The 26,337-nt window shown below is 35.3% G+C and overlaps 1 pseudogene; it reads right to left on the bottom strand.

Annotated features, from left to right (window-relative positions):
- The window catches only part of LOC132607667 (protein Ycf2 A-like), a 40,786-nt pseudogene extending 15,413 nt beyond the window's left edge, over window positions 1–25,373 (bottom strand).
- Between the last annotated feature and the right edge of the window lie 964 nt (window positions 25,374–26,337).

The following is a 26,337-nucleotide window of genomic DNA, read 5'->3' as shown; positions in this document are numbered from 1 at the left end:
AGCCTTTTCTAGGTCGATGAAAACCATGTACAGGTCCTTCTTCCTCTCCCTATATTTCTCCACCAGCCTCCTCACAAGATGGATGGCTTCTGTAGTCGAGCGCCCCGACATGAATCCGAACTGGTTCTCTGAAATGGACACCCTTTCCCACACTTTTATAGTCTGGCTTAGCAGCTTGATCCCTCTATAGTTGTTGCAACTTTGAATATCACCCTTGTTCTTATACAAAGGAAACATCATACTCAACTTCCATTCCTCAGGCATCTTCGCCGTCCTAAAAATAACATTAAACAATCCAGTCAACCACTCCAAACCTGCCTTGCCCGCACTCTTCCAAAACTCCCCAGGGATCTCCTCAGGATCAGTAGCTCTTCCCCTGCATATCCTGTGAACAGCACCCTTAACCTCCTCTACCTTTATACTCCTACAATACCCAAAGTCGCGACGCCTCTCAAAGTACTCCAAATCTCCCAACACAATGTCTCCATCCCTTTCTTTTCTTGAAAATATCACAATAGTCATAATTTGCATGTAAGAACCCATAGGATGCAAAGCATAGGTTTTTCATAGATTAGGATAGATCCCATAAGGAATTATCAAGAACTTCAATGAAGAATTACTAACAATTTCATACATATTATAAATCATGGGACATGGGCCTAGGGTTATCATGATCATGGTTAAAAATTCTAGTTTTCGTAAAGCTTTATACTTTATGAAAGAAGAAGCGTGGGGAAGAACAATGATGTTCCCACACGTATACAGAAACCCTACATACCTTAGTCGCTCCAAAACTTGAATTAAAGACTTGAACTTTGAAGAAGAACTCCAAAAGATAGAATTTTGATCTTTATATGGGTTTTCTTCAAAACCCTAGGTTAGGAATCATGAATTCTTGATTAGTAATCATGGGTACATGTTAGAATTAACTTGGAATGGCTTACCTTAGAGTATCTTGAGTTTGGGAGAGAAGAATTTTGTCCTTAGGGTTTGGGAGAATGAAAGATGGGAACAAAATAAGACCATACCCATTTTAAACGAGTTTTCTGCCAAAAGGGGGAAATGTACGTCCTAGGATTTGCGAATCATACTTGGAAGTACGTCCAACACTCCTTGGGTGTACATTGGGTGAAATTTCCAGTGAAGATTCAGCTCTGCCAGCCTTCAGTAAAATGGTCATAACTCTTTGTACGGATGTCTATTTGACCTCCATAATATACTGTTGGAAAGGTATTTCAAATATCTACAAATTCCAAGGAGGAAGTTTTCTCAAATTCCTAATGTATATTTACGAAATCGAGCTGGAAGTCAGACCTACCATAAACTTAGCTGATTCTATCGAATCTTGAGCACCTCTCTACTAGCGAATTTACAACAATCATATCTCCTTGATCCGAACTCCAATTGGACTGATCCTTATATGCATGGAAAGGTATTTCTATATACTACAACATTCATTAAGGAACCTTTTCAAAATTCTCAACGAATCAAGGGGTTATGGGTTCCCGAAGTAGGCTTGTTAACCACTTTCACAACACGCACAAACTTTCAAATTTTCCGCTAGAACTCTAACAATACAAGTCTAACCTTTGTTGTAAGATACGGGATGTTACAATATCTCCCCCTTGGGATCATTCGTCCTCGAATGATGGGCCGTGGCTAAGAATGTGGTTAGACTTGGCTTGAATACTTAAACATAAGGGGACATGACATGAAATATGGGGGCTGGAATACCATGACATGGTTTTGTGGAAACATGAACTCTGGGACATGAGACACAAGTACCGAATACATGAACATGAATTATGAGACATGGATCATTTGTTCTCGAATAGTGATCATGGCTAGAACGGGGACTAACTCTAGAACTCTATAGAAATTTTGGCAGAGTTTCTTTTGTAATTAGGAATATCCCAACATTTCTCCAACACCTGTCAGCTAACCAACATGCAACACAAGCCTCACAAGGCATCATAATACATATGACATGCATGATATAGCAGGGTAACTGAAACAGGATCTTGACTAACATGAACACCTAATTGGCATGAATACGTGAATACTAACCATCATCAATGCTTGTCTGATATGGACACATGGATATTGAACTTAATGAATACGTGAATAATATACATGGAATTTGGAGAGGAATTTGTAAGCACGAAAGACATTAGTACTGGAACATGAGCATGAACTTGGCATGATTACCGGAACGTGAGGAGTATGATATGGAACATGATTACTGTATTGACATAAATATATAGATACTGACTGACATGAATACATGAGTGTCGAACTGTCATGAGATCTGAATGCAAGAAAATATGGGTTTCATAACATGAAATCTGAGTGTTGTAAACACGAATTTTGAAATAGGAGATTTGTATGCTGAGCAGAGATGGGGTCTGAACACTTAGAGATTCGATCATAGATGTTCACATATCACCATGTTATACATATAAGATAAAGGTAGGACTTAGGAGTACGTCTTGGGCTTTGAATACAAGTGCAACTCGATGTGAATGAGACGGACATGATTCAAACAACATGAATATGATCCTAACACAATGCTCTAGTATAGGCATGACAAGAATACGTCGAATATGAGTAGAATACTTCTGAAATAATTACCACAGGGTACATGAAAAGATAACTATTTGAATATAGGAACGCACCTTACTTCGGATTATCTTGTTAGCTATTAATCATAATTACGAATACCATGGCTCATCTTGATCATCCTTGTGAGTGAATTATAGAGGATTGAGAGAAAAGGAATTATAGGTACTAATCACATGATATACTTTGCTTTAGAGCACAGACATGACATGGTGCATTGGACATGGAGGACTTAACGTGGAACATGCATACATGGGAACGTGATTCATATAGCATGAAACGTGAATAGCATGACATGGGGCATGGGACCATGAGCAACCTAACATTTACATGAGTACATCATAGATGCATATCGTGGCGTCTGGACCTGATTTCATGAGTATTGAGCTAATAATAAGGCATAAGTGTGTGACTTTCGTGGAGTACAATTGTAGGTTCAATCTTGGGTACTCAGAAACGTAAGGCATGGATAAAGTATTACCTTTAGAACTTAGATATACTAAAATGATGGGACATGGTTCAACATAGTTTGCTCTTATCAATGTGGGTCGACACCCTCGTTAAAATGAGAATCATGAAGGAAGGGATCATAAGCATGAATACTTCACTCATCAAACACCTACGACATGAGTAGAAAGTCACTTTGAACATAAATATGTCATAGGTACTTCGGAAAAGATAAGGGCATCTTTTGTGCCAAGCTACGAGATGGTTTAAAACATTAGCCTAAGAAACATAAGCACGAATTACATAGAATCATGGGTAGGACATCCATCTTGATTCACCTTCAGTATTATCTAACAACATCATTGTTATGATACCGCTATAAGTAGGACGCATAAAGAAATGGATTGCGGCACGAGTACGTGGTAACATGGATAACATAATCATAGGGGTCAAGATCATCATCAGATTCGACAAGCACTTAGATGCTAGAACATGGACATGAGTATAAAAGCATAATAGATATGTGAGACATGGATACGGTTTTAGCTCTTAGGCATGAGCACAACCCGATGTGCAAAACATGAAAGAGCATTTTTTTTGCATGGATTACTATCATTATGGAGTCTTGGTTCTTGAATCATAAGCATGGAGTGTAAAATGATAACTTGGGTATGAAATAGTACGTAGGCATATGTAGAGTACGCCTAAGCATAAATACCACATGGTACAAGAATTATTTCAGAATTGGAAACGTAACGTTACTCCAAACTTTTCTTTCTCAACACTTATAGATATAAGGAACACATGATATACCTTGGTACCTTATCTTGACATCTCCTCTTAGTTCAAAAGATGACGTTTAAAGCCTGCAGATCTCTTAAGTTAGTGATAAGTGGTCATCAAATCATTCCGCTGATTTTCTCTAAATTTTATTCTATCTCTAAGATTATCCCATAAACTTGTCTTTTTATCTCTTACCTACCTCCTCTATTACCCATCAAAATAATATTCTTGTGGCAACTTACTAACACCATGCCCTCTAATTCGGCCTAAGCCACGTAAACAAGTTAGAACGGTTTCGAGAGACTCGACATTATCTGATCATTTCTTTCAATCGAAAGCTACCTTCTTTTAGCTACGTAAACAATCATACTAAAGTTGGTCTACATCCTCGAAGGAAAAATATTTAAATACCCTACCCTAAACTTACTTAATATTCTCCATTAAACACCTATTAGCACCATATTCTCTGATTTTGTCCTGAACAATAAAGTGAAACGTAGATTATTTCTAACTTCCCTCATCATCTGACCCTATTCTGTAGTCGTATACTATCTCTTCTGTCCTATAGACATGGATCACACTTGGGGAACTTTCGTTAGTCTTAAATGATATATTGGAATACTTAACCCCGAACTTTCTATACACTTTAAAATCATATCACACTAGACACATTTGGGGGTAAACACTTAATCACCTAACCTTAGAAGGAACTGTCACATCTTATCATCTTGTAGTAGTACCTACTCCTTGTAGAAACTTACTAATGTCATACTCCCTATGTCTGATCTGAATAAGCTTAAATAATTTAAACTATCCCCAGAAATTCAATATCGTCTACTTGCGGTTAACTTTGTAATATGTTACCTTGTAGGGTCTTAAATTTGAACTATCATCCTTATACTATAGCTCCATGGTCAAAGAATCCAAATAAACTTATTCTATAAGGTATATAACCTACGTGTACTACTATATCGAAACTTGTTTTTAAAAGGGTACTATTACCTGAAAAACACACCATGCACCAATTGGTAAGTCTTGGGTCTCGAATTTTCCTTCTCACTGCTTACGCATTCGATACGTTCAAAATTCGATGGAAAGAGAATTGTTACTTACTGCTCTAAACTTCATGGCACGAGTTAGAATTATTCCTGCTGACTCCATCTGAAAGGAAAACATCAATAATGATTAGCTTTACATTTTCCTCGTCCATTGAGACGAGGCGTATTCGGTAGAATGGGAAACAACACATGAGTTCAAGTGATTTCTGAGAACACAGTTCTATTATACGATCTAGAGTTGAAAGAAATGACACAATTCTAGATGTCTTGGTGGCCAACTGTTTAAATGTGTGGCGCGCACACACATATAAAAGTGACCCTACTGGACACGGTTTCATAGACCCCCTAAGACACTTGAACCTAGATCTAATACCAAGCTTTGTCATGCCCCGAATCATGGCCTGGGCGAAACACGGCCTTCGGTGTCTTACTGCATATGATCGAGCAAACCACAAGACTTGCTGAATCATTATGACAGAACACATGCGGAATTATAACGCGAAAACGTGATGCGCCTTTATAAATCATAATAAGTCATAAATATTTAATAAAAATACTCGTGAAAACATGGATGCTAAAAATACCATATTGAGCTCAAATGGCTATCCGACTCTGAATGTGTCACATAACATGACTGACCAATTATCTATGAAACCCCTATCATGAGTCTGAACTGGAAGACATACTTGTTGGAACAAGGCCCCCAGCATACCTTCAATTCATAACTAAGTAGAAGATAAATGACTGACTAAACTCCGAAGGAAATGGGGCTCACCGATAAGCAGATACGAGTGCATCGTACTAAGTAGATGCGTCTTCTTGTAAATTTGAACCTGCATTGTGAAATGCAGGCCCCCGAGCAATAAAAAGAGGACGTCAGCACATTGAATGTACTGGTATGTAAAGGAACTGAATGAAATAACATGGGATATGGAATAACATGATAAAAAGTGAAACTGAAAGCCTGGACATGAACATGAGCATGTATGTATATATATATATATATATATATAACGTGAGTAAAAATATCTGTGGCAGAGAATTAGTGTAACCGACATGTAGCCACCCCGTTCGCACGTGGCGTTTGATCTCTGCCTAATCAGCTAATCCATCTTGTACCTTGTCGGGGTACAAGACATGAACATGACATGAATGGATCTAAATCCCTCAATGGGGAAAACATAAAGGACTCTTCCTAACTGGGCGGAGCGATCCTTATCCTACGGTGGCAAATGTAGTTTCAGGTTGTCTGAGCCTTCTTGGTAATCTATACAACTCCCAAGAACATGAACATGATATAGTTGGCTAAGAAGCCCTTGATTTTCGTGGCGTAACTTGTAAGCATGATTTCGTGAAAGCATGACTTGTATTTAGCATGCATGTATCTTGTATCATGGCATGAGAGTAATTATATAATATAATTGCATGAAAACTTTTAAAACATGTAGTATATTTCTTGAAAATATCATAATAGTCATAATTTGCATGTAAGAACCCATAGGATTCAAAGCATGGGTTTTTCATAGATTAGGACAGATTCTCAATAACCATAAGGAATTATCAAGAACTTTAATGAAGAATTACTAACAATTTCATACATATTATAAATCATGGGACATGGGCCTAGGGTTATCGTGATCATGGTTAAAAATTCTAGTTTTCATAAAGCTTCATACTTTATGGAAGAAGAAGCGTGGGGAAGAACAATGATGTTTCCACACGTAGACAGAAACCCTACATACCTTAGTCGCTCCAAAACTTGAATTAAAGACTTGGACTTTGAAGAAGAACTCCAAAAGATAGAATCTTGATCTTTATATGGGTTTTCTTGAAAACCCTAGGTTAGGAATGATGAATTCTTGATTAGTAATCATGGGTATATGTTATAATTAACTTGGAATGGCTTACCTTAGAGTATCTTGAGTTTGGGAGAGAAGAATTTTGTCCTTAGGGTTTGGGAGAATGAAAAATGGGAACGAAATAAGACCATACCCATTTAAAACGAGTTTTCTGCCAAAAATGGGAAATGTACGTCCTAGGATTTACGGCTCATACTTGGAAGTACGTCCAACACTCCTTGGGCGTACATTGGGTGAAATTTCCAGTGAAGATTCAACTCTGCTACCCTTCGGTAAAATGGTCATAACTCTTTATATGTATGTCCGTTTGACCTCCATAATATACCTTTGGAAAGATATTTAAAATATCTACAAATTCCAAAAAGGAAGTTTTCTCAAATTCTTAATAGATATTTACGAAATCGAGCTGGAAGTGAGCCCTACCGTAAACTTAGCCGATTCTATCGAATCTTGAGCACCTCTCTACTAGTGATTTTAGAACGATCATATATCCTTGCTCCAAACTCATTGGACTGATCCTTATATGGATGGAAAGGTATTTCTACGTACTACAACTTTCATTAGGAACCTTTTTTCATTAGGAACCTTTTCCAAATTCTCAATGAATCAAGGGGTTATGGGTACCTGAAGTAGGGTTGCCAACCACTTTCACAACACACAAAAACTTTCAAATTTTCCGCTAGAACTCTAACGATACAAGTCTAACCGTTATTGTAAGATAAGACATGTTACACAGGGGGATGTTCTTTGAATTGGAAAAATAGTGGATCTGCAGGGTCCCAAATGAATTGGCTTATTCGAAAAAGGCCTTGTTCTTTGGAAGATCTATCTCGTGTCTGGTACTACATGGTTCCACTCTGCAAGAACCCCGAATATTTCTCTTTAAGGCATCTTATACATCATAAATGATCCGCTTGCCGCGAAATAACCTGGACCAATAGGGAAATCCCAATTCATTAGGCCTTTCGATACAATTAAATAGAAAGCCCTAAGGGCTCCATATTCTAAGAGCTCAAACTATGTGATTGAATAAATCCTCCTGCGGGTGGGCTCTTTCTCCCTCCCCTTTTTCAAACTCCGATTCATATGTTTTATAGAGAAATCTCTGATCAAGGATAGAACAAGAGCCCTTTTGCATCATATCTAAGGGATTCCTTGGTTCGGGCTGAAGAAGCAATGTCACTCGATCATTATCAAACTGACTGCAATCTTTTTCTGTCCGTGAAGATCCCACCCGAGCGCCTTATACTTCTAATAGGCCATGAACTAGATCAGAATCATTCTCAATGAGTCCATAAGAAGTGATCCCATTTTTTTATCGATTCGGATAAAGGCCAAAGATCTTGAGCGACCGATCTAGCATAACAACTCAAAAGATAAAGAATTATGTTAATCTCTTTATACTCGTTCCAAGCTTGAAGTACCATTTGTAAAAATAAGAATCCCTTTCATTACATGATTTCTTCTTCATATAGATAGATATAGGATCTATGAGGCAATTACTTAGAAGTACATTTTGTGCTACAACCCTTCCTATCTGATAGAAAAGGATCCCATGTTTCTGAACCGACCTTACCTGGGATCACAAAACCCAAGTTTGTCTATGAAGAGCGGAACTAATTGTATTAGTATCTACAATTGATTCCTTCTATGTAATACTACTCGATAGGACCTCATTGGTAAGTGCTACAAGATCTCGTGCATTGGAACCCATGGTTATGGACTTGAATCCGTTAGTATGGAGCATTTTATTTTCCAAGTGAAATCCCCTAGTATATGAACGAGTGAAAAAGTGTTTCGTTGTTGTGGAATAAGAAGCCTTCGTATCTTAATGCACCTATTTAATTTATTCGGAGCTATTAGAGCGGGATCCACTTTTTGGGGAATATGAGTCGAAGAAATGACCAGAATATTTCTAGTAAAACATCTTTCACCATCCCTGGAGAGATGGTTCACTAGTAGACCGAAGGATAAGTCATTCAACTCATTCACATCTAGATCGTGAATGTTTGGAATCCATATTATGCAAGAAGACATTGCTTTTGCTAATTCGAATTGAAAGGTGACATAAAATCAATCTATTTCTGGTATCATATCGATAGTTAGCCCATTCATCCTAGTTAGCAGTTCCAGCTCCGTATCAAGGTCACGATCGATATCGTCACTAGCATCAAGATTGTCACTATCATCAATATCTTCACTATCATCAATATTGATCTCATCAAGAAGAAAACCTTTAGGCTCGTTATCCAGGAACATGTTCAGAAATACCGTAATAAAAGGAACGTAGGAGTTTGTCGCTAGGTATTTGACCAAATAGGATCGTCCAGTTCCTAAAGAGCCTATCACTAAAATACCCCTAGAGGGGGATACAGCTAAGCTGAGAGAAAAGGGTTTTCCATGAGATAGGAAATGAAAACGATTTTCCCCACACGAAGTTTGTGAATAAGTGATTGTCTGATAATGAGCAAGGAATATCCGTCTTTCTGCTAAATAGGATGGATTGAACTCATAATTCATTAGATGCTTTTTATGAATGTCAACTAAGTATCATAAGTAAATCACTCCCGGTTGTTCAATCATTTGATAACCAGAGCCATTCTTTGATAAATGATCACTATGAGTTAGACTCAACAGAATTTGATCAATCCTATTTTATGTCCTTAAGGTGAAGAACTGAACCAAGAATTCTCTTTCTTCATCAGCAATCGAATCACTGTTCGCAACCCAGGATTCTATTTTATCATCAATACAATTCCCGTTCACGTCTTTTATTTTTCTTATCAATGAATAGATCTCTTTACTTGTATGACTTAGATGTCTCGTATTTCTTGAAAAAATGATTCGATTGATGGGATTTGGTATGAGATCGACGATCTTGATGAGATTGATATTCCAATCTTTCTTCTTAGAACGTATTGATTTGACCCCATAAGCGGGACCAAGCATTTTGCTGCCAGAAGCAGAACCCCGTATTTCTTCTAGAGAATCTCTTAATTGTTCCAAAGCAACTAGAAAGAGATTTTTTAACCAGAAAGAATTCGGTTCAGATGTAGGATACCTATCCAGAAGTTTTCGCAACTCAATCATAGATGATGGAATCATCAAAGATTTGACCTTTTCGAACTCTGTCTATAACTCACTAGAGGCTCGAGAAACAAAGAAAAGATTGTACAAATGAGATATCCATCAACAAGAAGGAAAATGATTGAATAGAGGAACTCCCGAGCATTTGGCGATCTCAGATGTATTGATATCAATGGTGACTCATTATTTCGATGAATCATTTCTTCGGACAGAAGAAGATAATGTAAACACTTACTCGAGATCTCACTTATCAGATTCCATTGTGGAAGACACAAGACACAATTTTTTCTGAAGAATTCGCCATGATATACTTGATACATGTATAATATTAGGAAAAATGGATACAACTTTTTTACTGCTACTTAGTATTGGAAATAGGTCTAAAAAAGTATCTAAAAATATCAAATTTATATATTTATACCCTGTCGAAGTAATGAACCATGGCATATATGTTTGAAATAGATTCTATTTTGAGAGAGTTGAAAAAGGACTATCTCATTAAAAGGTTCTATACATCTGCCTTTTCTCAATGCATTTCTTTAGACAAAGACTCGGTTTTTTCCTCTTTTTGGATGATAAATCTTTCTCAGAACATGGAGTGTGAATCAAATCCATGTTTGAATTGAAATTTAGATACTGATGCAAGTTCTTCCCTTCTGAATCAAATAGATTCATATCTGAAAGAGGTTGATAATAAGTTCTTTTCAAAATTCACCATTTGCCCCTCTGTTAGAGGTGTTCCAGAAATGTTGCGATCGAGTAAATAGCTCTACAAATGAATGGATCATATTGACTTGGAAATCGAAAGATTTTAACAAGTTATACGTTTGGTCACCACTTTGTGGAAAATAGTTAGGTATGAATATGTTAGAAACCTGTGACTCGATTGGAGAAATAGTATTTCTCCCCCAAAAAGCATTAGCACAAATAAAATATTTTGTTGCAAATGAACAAGATATTGAAGAATTGTCCATACGTAAAATCATAATTATTGATACGGGCCTTTTTCCATATAAAAGGGGAATCTTGTGTTACAATAGAAGCAGAAGTGATGTGGATTATTCAAGAATCGAAGTCGATTTGCTTTATAAAAAGAAGATATCAATAAACTTCTATGAAATGGTTTCGCGGGATTCAACCAATTGTCTTGATTGGAATATCATTGAGAAATAGGAATTCGGGTTATCAAAGGATTTTCTGCAATTATTTCCAGTATGGAATGAGTCAATCATCCACTTTGGTATCTTATTGAAAAAAAATGGTGATATTGTTCCTCCATTAATCAAGAATTTCAATTTTTGGGAAGTATCATGATCGTCCAATAAGAAGGGTTTCAATTTTTTCAAATGAACATTTTGAAGACCTATTGATTCTGACAACATATTGCAGAGTTGATCATTCGAACCTTTCAATTCATCGATATAAACCTCGGACCTATGAATGGGGATATTTCTGAAACTCACATAGAAAAAAAGAAGTGAGTTAGACAAAAAAAAAATGACTTGGACAAAAAGAAACGAAGTGGCTTAGACAAAAAGAGACGAAGTGACTTAGACAAATCTTTTTTGTCAATAAACTCAGAACAATCAATCAAAGATTGAATAATATATAATCGATCGAATACTACTTGAAAATGGATCTTTTGCTCCGAAACAGACTGTTCCAAATGGTACTGGAAATTCTTGCTCCCATTGGACCATTTGTATCTATATGCATCAGGATCCCGATTCATGGATCTCTCAGTTTGAGAAATCAAAATAAGAGGCTCAAACCATTTCTTCTGACTCTTTTTCAAATTCGATAAATATTGGTTCGTATATTTCATTATAGTTCTATGATTTAGAGTATCCTTTCCTATTTGATCCCTTCGAATTCCATATTCGAAGTTGCGATCAGATCTATTCATTAAAAAGAATTGATTCAATACATTTCTTATGTACCCATAGGTACTATATTGGATTTGAATCAGATTTCGGATCAATCTATATTGAGTGACTGCCTCCATTATGTTGTTGCTAGCAAATACCACTATTTTTGGTTTTGGATCTTCAAAATCATTCCCGTAGGAGACCCGGACCCATTTTTAACTGATCCTTCGAGAAAAAGATTCATTCTCTTCATAAAAAATAGGAGGTAGAACCAATAAAGATTTCTTTTTCGATTCATCCCTGGCCTCATTCAAGAATTGTTTTTGATCCAAAATTATGTGTACCTGCTAAACATGAATTTGTGAAAACTTATTGGTAAACTAAAGAAGTTACACAAAACTAAACTCTGTAAAGAGGGAGTAAAATTAGATCCTTGGTCTAGTTAGCATACATGCAATATTAGGGCTATTCAAAGTCGAACCGTAGCCGATAATTCAACCGCAAAATTGGCTTATTGGTTTATTGGTATTGGATTATCGGATTAGCAGTTGGTCATGAATGGATTAAAATATTACTGTTAACGGTTTATCAGTGCGGAGACAGATTACTCAATTTTCTTATCGAGTAAACTGTTAACCCCTTAAGAATTATCATATTTACATATTTGTCCCTATGTATATAAATAGCTGGAAATTTTGTATTCATGAATAGCTCAAATTCTAAAAAGGGAAAAAAAAAACATTTTAAGTCTAATACGTAGGCTGAGAAGAGAAATCGACTGCAATTGAATCTCCATTGAATTTGTTGCCATTTTCAATTCCCAATTTCTACCTCCATCATCCAGTTTACTGTGAAGCATATTTTGGTTAAAAATTCATAGTGAAAATGCTTTTCTTTTCTCTGTTGCTCAAACAACTTATATCCCTATTTTGAAGTTGTGCAAAAGAAGTCGACAGTTAGCACTAGCAGTTGTGCATTGGTAAATCATAGATTGTTATCTCTTAGCTGATACTCAATTTGCATAAATGATAAGACTAAATGTGATGCTCTTCTAAGATCTTGAATATGAGGGTATGATTTGTATATGGTGTGTGAAATTAATTTCTAACTAAGACATTTTCATGGTCACTGCATTTAATTTTCATGGTCTCTTAGATCTATCCCGATACACCGTCCGATAACCGCCCGATACTTGTTAACGCGATATCTTATCGGTAGGCTAATGGATTAACACATTTAAAAGCCGATAACCGATAAGTCGAACCGTCAAGCGTAATTATCCGTCCAATCTGCCCGATAAGCACCCCTAACAGGCATGTTGTTTTCTATTCATAAAAATGTTTATATCCTTTTATAATAATTTTTCATAAAGAATCTTTTGTTAAAGGTTGGGGTTGGGGGGGGGGGGGGGGGGGGTGATTGGAGAAGAGGAGGTTATGCGTACGGAAGGGCTTTAATGAAAGACAAATGGTTGACACTAATCGTCGAGAAATTTTATTTTGTGAATCACATAACCAACATTATTTATGTGAGAATACTTACTACTTGACAAGTGGATACTTGCTTGTTTTAAGCATAAACAAGAAAGGCAATGTTAATTTTTCCCTTAATTAAAATGCTTAGCTTGAAAAAAGAAAGAGAAAACTTAAAATATCTTCAAAATCAACGATTAGAGAATGATAACAATATATATTGATCATCTTATATTATTTTTTCTTATTTTATAATATGAAATAATCAAGTTCTCTTATACTAATGAAGGAATGAACTTTTGCAAATAAATTAGGGTTAAAATTCCAAAACCTGGTCTTATATGCTATTAGTCTTTTTTTTTTTTTTTTGAAAGAGTTATAATTAAGAACACATGATCATGAATCAGGTGCACTTGTGTATAAACATATACATAGAAATAACTATGCAATGATTTTTAATATTTATAATTGAATATTTGACAATAATAATATCTATAGAAAAAAATTATTTTAAATCTTCAATAACAAAAATTATATTACTAAAGGTTTTAGAACATTGCAACTAAAAATTTCCCTAACGCCAATTTTGTTAGTATCATTCTCGATTAGCAGATTTTGAAGATATTTTCAATTTTTTTCTAGCTAGGTAATTTAATGTGGATTTTAACATTGCCTTTCTATTTTTATGCTCAAAAATGGCAAGTGTTCACTTGTCAAGTACTAAAGTAGTCTCACATAAGTAGTGTTGATTATGTGACTCATAAAATAAAATTTCTCATTATAAATATATTATGTGTCTGCTGGCAACTTTTTAGTTAGGAGGACGGCTATTAAGTTAATTTCCCTAAATATTTCACACATACTCACAAGTTCCTCTCTGACGTAACAAACAAAACTTTTGTAGTGCAAAATTAGGGCACAACGAGATAGAAGAAATCTCAGCGCAATGGTTCCGGAATTAAAATTCTTTATTCCATAGTAATAAATCCATTCCAGTAAAGGTTAAACATGGGTTAAATAGCAATTTTGAGAACATCAAGTACTTAGATGATGCTGTCAATCTGTTCTATCAAATGATCAGAAAGCAGACTCAAAATTATTTAAGACTATGCTAAATATGAATCATTACTCAGCTGTCGTTTCTCTTTTTGGAGGGGAAATTGGGCATCCCAATTAATGATCATATTTAGCATAGTCTTAATTAATTGATGGAGTCATCTTGAATAGTTTCATTAACAGTTATCGCCTGCATCGTACTAATTTTGGATTTTCGGTGTTACCCCAACATATATAACTACGACATTGTTATGGATGCCCTTCGCAAAGATAGAAACATAGAAGAAGCGGAAAGGCATTCCTGTAGATACATATACTGACATATAGTTCATTGATTGATGGTGTGTGTAAGTTTAGTCAGTGGGAAAAAGTTAAAGACTTTGTTCTCTGAGATGGTAAATCTTAATATTTATCCAAATATGCACATCTCCAACATAATCGGAAAAGGTGTAGAGTCTGATATAATCAACTACAATGCGATAATTGATGGATATTGTTTGCGTGGTCAACTGGATAGAGCGAGGAAAGTTTTTGATTTCGTGGTAGATAAGAACAGTGAACTTGACATTATTAGCTATAACGTACTAATAAATGGATACTGTAAGAAAAAGAAATTGGCCGAGGCCATGGAATTGTTTCGTGAAATTTCTCAAAGTTGGAAGAATTGACTCTGCTAAAAGGTTCTTTGATGAGATGCTATCAACGGGTCCCTTACCTCATTTTACACTCATAAGACTCTACTAAATGGTTATTTTAAGTATGAACTCGTTGAAGAAGCTTTAAAGCAAAAGAAAAAAATACTGATATAGAATTTTACAATTTTGTCACTAATGGATTGTGCAAAAATGATAAACTCCACAAAGCTCGTGTTATTTTTGAGAAGCTTTCTCTAAGTGGATTGCTTCCGAATTCAAGAACATACAATTCAATGATAAATGGATTCTGTCTAGAAGGGTTGTTAGATGAAGCTAATGATATGCTAAGATAAATGGAACGGCTACAATGTCATTGTGCGAGGATTCCTCAAGTGCAGCAAAATTAGTGAAATGACAACATTTATGAAGGAAATGGCTGGAAGGGATTGCTCCTTTGATGTTACTACAACTGAGTTGCCGGTGAACGCTATTATGGAGAATCCTTCCATCCTTGACATGATACTAGAGTTTCACTCGATAAATAAGAAGTGAATATTTCTTATTTATATGGCTATGATACAATTTCCTTTTATCCCCGCATGAAAAATGGCATCCAATGCAATTGCAGAAGTTGAAAAATAGCAATGGTTTGAGCTTTCCATGCAGGCCTACGGAGGAGGTACATCACTTTTGATATTTTGATTGTTTTTCCACTCTTCTTTATGTTGGAAATCATATGTCCCTGCATTCTTAATATGAGTAATAATGTGATTTCCCTTATGTGTCTATGTTATAGGTCTTGGAATATGATTTTCTGTGTTATTAGTATCTTCATGTACTATCATTTTGAGAATCAACAACAACTGAGCTGTAACTTAGAACAACTGAGCTGTAACTTAGAAAACAATCTTACTGACAAGTTCAACCCATTGTTCTGTCCCTCGACCCATATAGTATGAATATTCGTGATCTTCCCGAAATTGAAATAGAACATGTTCAAAACTGATAGGATATACTCCCTCTGTCCCACTTTAAGTGTTTTAGTTTGATTAGACACGAAATTTACTAAAAAAAAGAGAAACTTTTGAATCTTATAGTCCTAAATAAAAAATGTGTATAATTTACTAATTGTCTTTTGAATCTTATGGTTATAAACTTGTCAGTATATTTGAATTGTCAATTTACTAAATATAAAAATAGACACTCTTTTTGGGACAAACCAAAAAGAAAAGTAAGACACTTAAATTGGAACGAAGGGAGTACTATTTGTGGACGGTCAACACAATATTAGAATTATTTTCGGGAATTGATAAGTCCCATAGTACTGGAAGCTTTATTGGGAATTGACATATTTCATATCAATGAAATTGTCAAAGCTAACTTCGTTGGTCCTTTGACTAATTGGGAATTATTTTAATGGATTTCTTTTGAAGACGTAGAAATCTCTTTGCAATTCTCTATTGTAATTGTTTGTTCTAATTTTAGATTATGAATTGTAACTTTTTACTGTAATCTCTATATGTTATTTCAAGATTTTGCGGGAAAACAGTTGTGTGTCTTTTTTTGATACTTCAACGCTGTGTTATACTGCTGCTAACTTTAGATAAAAGGGAAGCTTGCGCAATCTATACTCAGTGTAAGGTACGCAAATGATATTCAGAAGAAAAAAATGTATATCTTGTGAGTTGTGATATTGGGAAGTATTTTTATTTCTTCCCCTATTATTACAATGTAAGTTGAAGAAGACATACTTTACACTCTTAAAAGAATTATGATTTTTACTGTCTTTGCCGTCGACCTTAAATAACTTTTTTGATCTTCTCAATTGCACTTGTGCTAAGTATAAAATGACCTCAACTTGAAGTTGGATATAGTAGAACATTGCATAATCATAGATGGGAAGTGTGTGCTACGCTTTGTACTCATTTTCACTTGTGCTAAATTTAAGTGACCTCAACTTGAAGTTAAAGAGTGTTATATTACTGAGTTCGTGGATTCTACCTAACTTGTATTTATCTATTAGGATGCTTTGATTCCTATTCTCAACTTTATTTGCCAATGATGAGAAGGAATAAGTATCAGGTATGGTAAATTTATGTCGAACTGAATTATATGCAAATTTACTTGGATGATATCAAATAGGCAATTATGACATTGCGTTCTTCTATTTATTGGGAGTAATATTGAAATTGCGTTTTGGTACTATCTCCTGATAACTTTGACGAAATTGTGCTAGATGAGACGGGATATCTTGGTTGAATTTTATGCTTCATGGTAATTTAAAGTGTCTCACGCAAGTCATTGATTTTGGAATTGATCAGTAAGTTCTAATTAGCTGGTCCTGTTATAGAACCGAAGCTGTAATTTTTTATCCAAAAACAGAAAGTACTAAAGGTGCAATTCAGCGGAATAGAGTGTGGTCCAAACTAGATATTTGACTTAATATACTGCAGATGTGAATTGTCCAGGGCATCAGTAATACTACCAAAATAAATGTGTTCTTCTATTTCGAAGCTATATCCTTTTTAGTAACAGTTTTTAGTATATGTCTCAACAAGCAAGCATAAATTACAAGTTCTGCATCTCTCCTCGGCGTGTGGTAGTGTTTAGCAGGTATGTTTATTTATCAATGGATTATGACATATAATTTTCAGTTTTGGGTTATGTTTTTTGGGTGTTTTTTCAGGGTTCTATTGAACTGGTGTTGGGCTACAGATAGAGGATCAAAATTGAGTGGAAATTAAGTATTGTAAGACCCAACTGAGAGGAAAATCAAGTTAGAGGAAAGGGCGGAGTTGAAGATATCCAAAATTTTAGGGCAGATAAACAGATAGTAATGAAGTGGCAGATCAATTGAAGAGGTTATACATATAATGCCCGCAGTTAGCAATTTAATAACTTATGCACACACGTTGAAACCCTCATTTCTAATATAGAGAAACTGTAACGACCCTCCCGGTCGTTATAGAAAATCTAGGATCAGCCTACCAAATAGAACTCTTCCAAGGGTAGAACGAGCTAATAGAACTCAAATGTAGAAGTCTAAGAACTGAAAAATTGGCTTATTTGTGATTATTGTTTGGTTATGTTGAGTCCATTGGGGGTGACGTAGGAAATTAGACCTCCATTGGGGATTCCGAGGCCACGGGTGAGTCTGTATGATGTTTTTACATTAATGTGCATGTTTTGTTTGTGTTTGTGAGGCCTCGGATGAAGTGTTGGGTGGTAGAGTGAAAAACTGTTGAAATTAGCGAGCTTACTGGCTCAGTGGTACCGCTGCAGCGGAAGAAGTACCACTGCGGCGGGGCCGCTGTAGCGGCGAGCCTCTCGCCGCCGCGGTCACTTGGGAAACGGGGTGTCCGCTATGGCGGGCACTGGATCGCTGTAGCGCTTGCGCAATAGACGGACCAGGCTCGCCACAGCGGACAGAAGGTTTTAATAAGGTCTGCTACAGCGGGCACTTGCCCGCTATAGCGGGACCGCTGCAGTGACGGTTTGACTGCTGCAACGACGGTTTGACCGCCGCAGCGATCGATGAGGACAGAATCCCAATTTTTAAACACTTAGTTCCGAATTCTTTATTCATAAAACTCCAAAACAGTTCCCAAGAAGCACCTAGGGCGAAATTCTAAAGCTAAGGCAAGAATATTCTTGAGAGGTAAGTCTCAACCATTCCTTCCTTCATTACGCTTTCATCTTTAAGAGTATTATCTTCTTAATGGGTCTACAATGGTGAATTAGGAATAGTAACCCTAGAACTTAATAGACTTTCAATACTTGGTGGGTTATGAATGTTGTAGTGTGATTATTATCTAAAGGCTTGGGTTATCACCTTTTAATCAAGAATTGAACAATTAGAGGCATGAATTAAGTGAATTGAGACTTAGGGTTTCATAAAAATGGTAGCTTGACAATAGAAGCTGCTTGTAAGAGATAACTTGATTTAATAACCTTATGAATTGATAGTTTATGGCTACTAAGGCCAATGTTAGGATGATTTACGCCTAGTAATCATTCACCCATTAGAAAAGGGTTAAGGTGGAAGGGTGTTCATTGTATTAATATTGTTGACTATAGTGATTGTGAATTATTTAGCATCTTAATTGCTAGACTTTGAGCATTCCGAGGCATTACGAAAGGGAAAGGCTATAGCGGAGTAATTTGCATTGTTCCAGCTCTACAGTTGAGGTAGGTTACAGTCTACTTGAGTTAGGCTTTGATTAGTTGATTGTATGTGTTGTAAAATTGATAGAAGAAAACATGTCTAGTCTTTAGGCATAATGTGTGTGTTTAAATTCCTATATGCTATTGATTGAGTGATTATGTGGACTTAGTGCAACCATTCGATATGTTGTGACCTACAGGTTGATGATATTTGTGGTGAGAAGTTAATATGATCTTCTTAGTGAAATTGAGGTACAAATTGATAAATCGATTATTGAAGGCGATGAGACAATAAATATGTATAGATATGAAAAGGCACATTTGATCGGGGGTGGGGATGTGACCTATATGTATGAACAGGCACATTTGACCGAGGGTGAGGATGTGGCCTAGTTGTGAGCTCGTGGTTCGAGGTTCGTTCCGGAACGAGTGGTACATGGACACCATGGGTCCCCTGTAGGTCATGACTATTGGGCAATGACACCAATTAGCATGTATGTACACAAGTGATCAGTGACTGAGTAGTGAGAATGTTAACGGAGACTTATTTCCGTTGTTTGCTTTCGTTGACTTGATTTTTGATATCATTGGGTGACTTGATTGTTAATATCATTGGTTGACTTGTTGTTCGGCTATTTGATTATGTGTTGTTGACTGGTTTGTCTATTTTATTGATTTTATAGTTCATGCATGATACTAATCTTAGTCGGCCTATGATATCTACCGGTACATAGTGTTTGTACTGATACTACTTTGCTGCATTCTTTTGAGTGCAGATTGTGATCCAGAGACTGCTACCCGACCTCACGTTTAGCGTTGAGGCCATTTGTTGACAGATTGAGGGTAAGCTTTTATCCATGCCCGACCGCTTGAAGATCTTCCTTGTCTAATGTTTGTTTCCTTTCCGGGCATTGATGTTTATTTGTTTTAGATGGTACGAGCTCCTTAGACATGTTTGGATTAGAGTCCTTGCACGGTGACTTTCGGATTTTGAATTGTAATACTTAGGACTTCCGCATTTACGTTATTATTTTATGGCTTGACTATTTTGATTTATCTTGTGTTTAACTTGTTATGAATTGGTTAGTTAAAATGGATTTGAATGAGTAGGTGGTTAGACTTATTCGTTCGCCCACTAAGAGTTAGTGTGGGTGCCAGTCATGGCGGGTTGAGTCGTGACATATATATACATTATGTTACAGTCTAAAAAAAGTTAAACATAAATTTAAGTTCTAAATAAAACTAAAACATGTTACAAAAAATGAATAAATAAATCCAAAATAAACGTAGCCTATTATTTGCAGGCCCCGCCGCCACCCAAGTCCCGCTCAATTTGACATGAGATGAATTTAAACGAAAAATACACTCAAATTCAATTTAACTGGGATTGAAACATAGCTATTGTATTAGCTTAAGTTCTTCAAAGTTACATAATTTCTAATTTATTTGGATTGCAATTTGACTCATCTGGTCATACTATTTTGATTGGTTTTGACCGAATAGCTTGATGGATCATTTCGAATTCAATATTTTTAGGGTCATTTGCACAAATGCCCCTATTTCGGGGTGGTCTTTCATTTTTGCACTTCAACACTTTTCACGAAACATAATTTAAATTTAGTTCGGCATAGTTTATGTTTAATTTCGGCATATGTATCATAACATCCCGCAAGTTATTCCGGATACGACAAAAGTTCCAACGCTCCACATAATCTGGAAAGGGCATAATTTTAGATTTTGCTCGGCATAGTTTACATTTAGCTTCAGTACATGTATCATTACATCCACACAAGTTATACCGGAAGAGAAAAACTTTCAACACTCAACATCATATGAAGAATACTACATAACTTATGCCGGATAACTTAATTCCTATAGAACTTGTGCCGAGCGAGGCAAAAGTTCTGATTCTGAAGACAAAAAAGTGATAGAACTTATGTTGAGCGAAGCAAGTCTAGATATTTTCATTAAATAAGTAGCAAGGACAAAAATTCAAGACCACGAAGATGAGGGACAAAAGTTAAAGACCAGTGTGTTTGAACGGCAATCCATGCAAACTTATGATATGTTAAGGGTAGTCATTAAATATATCATAGCCTAACCCATTTAAACTTCGAAGATTGACCGTTCAAATTAAGTTGATTTTGTTACTTACTTGAGACTAATAGTAAATATCTTTTACCCATCACAACTTTAAAATTTTAAAATTTTCAATTTTCATGTGACGCATTAGAAGTGACAAAATAGTTTCTCACTTTAGATATTCATTGAAAATGTCTATCCAGGTTTTTTTTTTTTTTTTTTTTTTTTTTTTTTTGAGAAACTGGTACTGTTTATCCACATTGTTTAAGACCAAACTTTACTTGCAAACCATTTTTATGAATGGCCTGGGTACCATGCCTAATCGATGAAAAGACTTAATGGATTGAAAGATCTTTCGAAGAGGCAGAAGTAATTGAAAGTTATTAGCGAATATGCTGGGGAAAAATCACCAAGTCCAGATGGCTTCACCATGTCTTTTAATTAAAAAATGTTGAAAGTCATTAAGGATGACGTGTTGAAAGTTGTAGAGTATTTTCTCCAGAATGATCATTTCGTAAGGAATAATATACATGCAACATAAACTGCCTTAACTCCCAAGAAAAATGGAGCTAAGAATTGAAACATTTCAAATCCATTAGTTTGAGTATATATAAAATTAGACAAATTTATGGCAAACATTATCAGCAAAGTGGACAGAAATTAGTTGGCATTCACTAAAGATAGACAAATAATGGAAGCCGCATTAAGCCGTTAATAGCAAATGAGGCTTAGGATTTTTTTTTTTAAAAAAAAAAAGGACAAAAGAACACTTGGCTATTGATAAAGCTTGACATATAGAAGGTGTACGACCATGTAAATTGGGGATTTTGATGAATTCGATGGTAGATATGACTTTTGGAAACGAATGGAGAAATTGGATAAAGTTTTACAACCACTGTAAAATTCTCAATTTTGATAAATGGTACACCTGTAGGTTTTTTCCTCTGCCAATAGGCGTTTAAGGAAAGTTGACCCTCTTTCTTTTTTACTTTTTATTTTAGTTATGGAGGACCTCGATAGAATAACTAGCAAGGCAACACAGCTTGGCTGGATAAAATGCTTTCAAGTAGATACAAGAGGCCAGGATATGATGATATCACATCTCTTATATGTAGATGATACACTTATAATGTGTGAAGCAAATGAAGAGCAAGTATTGTACCTGAAGACAATCTAATTGTTGTTTGAAGTTGTATCAGGTTTACAAGTAAATTATAAAGAGTGACATTTTCCCGGTAAATAACACAAAGTTGGTAGAACTCCTGGATGCAATGTGGAACAATTACCAACCAAAGACTTGGGAATGCCACCAGGTGCCAATCTGGAAAAGTGTGAGAAGATGCTCTCAAATTGGAAGCAATATTTATACTTCGGGGAAGACCAGTCCTAACCAATAGTGTGTTGGACGCTCGGCCTTATCTATATTATATCTCTATTTCCAATGCCAAGGAAAGAGAATGGATGAATTAAGGAAAGATTTCTAGTGGCAAGGTAACAGAGATCAGTGAAGAAAGCCTTCAACCTAGTCAAATGGAAGATTGTGCCAACAGAGAAGAAGGAAGGCGAAATAGTAGTAAGAAGACATGTGGAAGCAACTGATCGCAGAAAAATATGGGATGGAAAAGTTCTGGATCAGAAACTTATGGGGCAATTCTCAGAGCACATTCACATTAAACTGAGAGATAGGTGGATAGGGAACAGACGATTTGAGGAGATTTTCCAAGTTCATTTCACGTGCAGCAATTGAAGTGAATTTTATTTTTTGTAACTGGACATCCTAAGCAACCCTTGGGTGCAACAAATAATAAAATTCTTTATTACTTATCAAAAGACTATGTCCATTACTTATATAAGGACACTTGGTGGATTCGACATTTAAATTAATGTTAAAATGTAGCAAAATATTTAAACTTATGATCTTTTGTTTGAAGCAAGTATACTAAAAAATGGCTAGAGGCTTGAGAAGTGAAGCAGAAAAAAGCACCTGTCATCAGTTAAATCGCTTTCAGAACTTTATTTTCTGGAGGACCCTAATGAACAAATTTGACATCATGTAATAAAATGTCCTGCAGTCTAACTACAGATCTAGCTACTAGGATAGCTTATGATAGGAAGCATATTTTGATACTGCACATTGCTTTTATATGAGAAGAGCCTTTAAATTCACCTCATCTGTCATGAAGTTCCTAACGTTCATCTTGCAAAACTTTTAAGCCTAGTACTCAGATGAATCTAGAGATGAAGTTAATTTTTTGATAGAACGTGATCACATTGAAAAACTAAAGAGAGAAGTAATAGTGTCCACAGGATTGAATATTTCATAAACAACAACAACAACTACGCATCAATCCCAAACTGGTTGAGGTTGAGCTCATCAATCCCTATATCAATACTCTACCTCCATTCGCTATATGTGTACATTCTGCCCTCCCCAGACCCCACTTTGTGGGATTTTAATTGGTATGTTGTTGTTGTTTATAGCTATGACGAAGCTACACATGCAGAAGTGGTTGATACCTCATTCTCACTAAGAGATATTGAATTTACTAATAGATGCATTTACCAGGGAAGCAACGGAGCACGGAAGAAGAAAACAAGTTGATAACTGGTCAATGTGTTGATTGATCACAGAAGAAATCTATTAAGCCCGGCCACCACCCTTCAGACATGTAGCAGGAAGTTCTTCCATCTTTTAAGTTCTTAGTTTGTCGAAATTTTCTTCTTTTTTTTTTCTCTCCTCCTTTTTAGAAGCCATGAGAAAACAAAAAGGCCAAAGGATCGCACTCTGTTCTCATAATTTTGTTTCAACAATCAAATAGTACAACAAGAATTACTACATGTCAATCCCCAATTAGTTGGCATCGACTATATGAATCCTTTGCACCTATTCCGCTCTATTAGTCCCATTTCATTCTTCAAGAATCAAACCTAGCTATAATCCTTGGGTAAATAGAAACCAAATAAAACAGTTCCAGAGTGTAATCACGTAATTAAGGAGTTCAATTTCAACAGCGAGAAGCCATTTCTTGAATTCCTATACACAAAAGAAAGCATTTTATACCCCACAACCATGAGTTGTGGAAAATTTCAGAGTATAATTTTTGGCTCCATATCCCATAAAAGCCATTACACTGAATAAGAATTCCCAGATTACACTGTCAAAGTATTCTATAACTACTGTTAGAGTATCTATCATTGTTAGAGTACCAGTTGGCAGCACAAAGTCACACATTATTACACACACTTGTAAAGTGATAAAACATTATTCCAACTCATCATATTGTACAACAATTTTTTCTGAACCACTGGAACTTCACAATACGTCATGTAACTGGAGGACATATGTGCCTGCCGCATTATAAGAGTTCATGAACATAATATTTTTTTTGTCTTTTGGAAGGTTAGTCAGAAACATGAATAGTTTGATGTTCCTGTTCCACAATATCATTGGAAGTACTAAGACAAAACGATAGAATATAAACCCTTTTGCGTCTGGAAGACCTGCAGTTTAATTTTATTCGAAAGCTATTCATACAACAGGAGCAGGAGAATCATGACTATGGCCTTGAATCTTGTTTATAGCTTTTGAAAAAACTTCCTCAAATAAAAATTCAATCAAATGTCTCACTGGCATGATATACATGTTAGTTTTCTGGAAAGACAATAACTGCAAAAATAAATAGAAGTTCTCTCAATTAACAGAAAATGCAAACTCTCAATTACTAGGGCAAACTCTTAAGGGACAAAATTGCTGCTGGTTGCGTTGGGAAAATCAAAGTTATTTTGCTTGCCTGTTAAGTCACGCTGCTTTGTTTCTCTAATTTTGGCAGATTCTTATTTTTTATTTTTGGCTTTCCCACTGCTTATTTGCTTTTCTGGATTTTTGATTAGTTTGCTTAATCGTGATAATCTATATCTATGTTATATTAAAAATACGAAGAGTCTTATAAATATTGTTTGAACTTTTTATCCTTTGTTAAAGACTTTGCAATAGACAGAATAATCATTTACTAATTTCTTACATATATTATTACTAAACACTCATAACTCATAATAATAATTCCTTTCAAAATAAATACTCCAATATAAACCTTCCTTATTTCTAGCAAAAGAAAATACTGTAATAATAGAGTTGGTTCCTAATACAAACCTGCCTTATTTTTAGCAAAAGAAAAACTGCGTCAAAAAGATTTCCTAGACGTTCAGTATATTTTATCCTTTTATAGAAGATTGCTTCCCCCATTTTTGAAGTTATCAATTAATCTGTATAGAGAATTAATTGTATTGTCTTTCTACTAATATTCATAACCAATTATTAGTAGAGAATTGGAAAAATTAAAAGAATACCCAAATATGGAGAGACTTATTGTATAGTACTACTTTTATACATGGTAATACAATTAATGTACTGCCAACTTCTTGAAAAAAATCTATTTTGACCTATTTGATCAAATCTTTTTCTCCACATGTCACCGAAGAGACATTTGACCAATTCCTTCTACTCTCCATGACTACATGTTTAGTCAAACAATATGTAAAACATGACTATTGAGCCTTGATCAACAATTCTCAGCTTTTTATAATTATTTGTTTCAGCTTTTTGTGATATTATTTTAGTTTAATTCTCGCACATCTAAAATCTTCTCTTCTTAATTTTACAATTAGAATGAGATGAAAATCTTCATCCTCAAGATTATTGACATTGAAGAAGAGAAGTTTTTTCCTCTCAAGGAGGACATCATCGTCCAAGGTTTGTTGTTTTTCTCTTTTCTATTAGTTTATAATATGTTCGGCGCCTTTGAAGCAGTCAAAAAATTGTTTGAAATCCCAATATCATTAATTACTTAGTCCATCATCTATTTTACATCAGAAACGCAATGTTCATTTTTGTTTGGTTAATAACATGACTGTTCAATCATTCTTTCTCAATATTTTTGTGAAGCAAGTATTTTGAATTTGGAAAATTTTCATAAGTTCACAACGTCAGTTATATTTTTCTTTATTATCCAAGTTTTAATATTGATTTAAAATCTTTGTTGCTTAAATTTTTTCTTATGTTCGTTGCAACATTAATCAGATATGTGATATTTATTAATAACCAATTATTTGTTGTGTAAATTGTTTTAGATCAAACTAAATAGAAACTCAAAAGAAGGAAATAAAAGGATTATTGAGACACGGGTTGGTTTCGTTCGCCTTTTTTTTAC

Source organism: Lycium barbarum, chromosome 8 (genome assembly GCF_019175385.1).
Source record: "Lycium barbarum isolate Lr01 chromosome 8, ASM1917538v2, whole genome shotgun sequence".
NCBI lineage: Eukaryota > Viridiplantae > Streptophyta > Magnoliopsida > Solanales > Solanaceae > Lycium > Lycium barbarum.
This window is presented reverse-complemented; position numbering and strand designations above follow the sequence as displayed.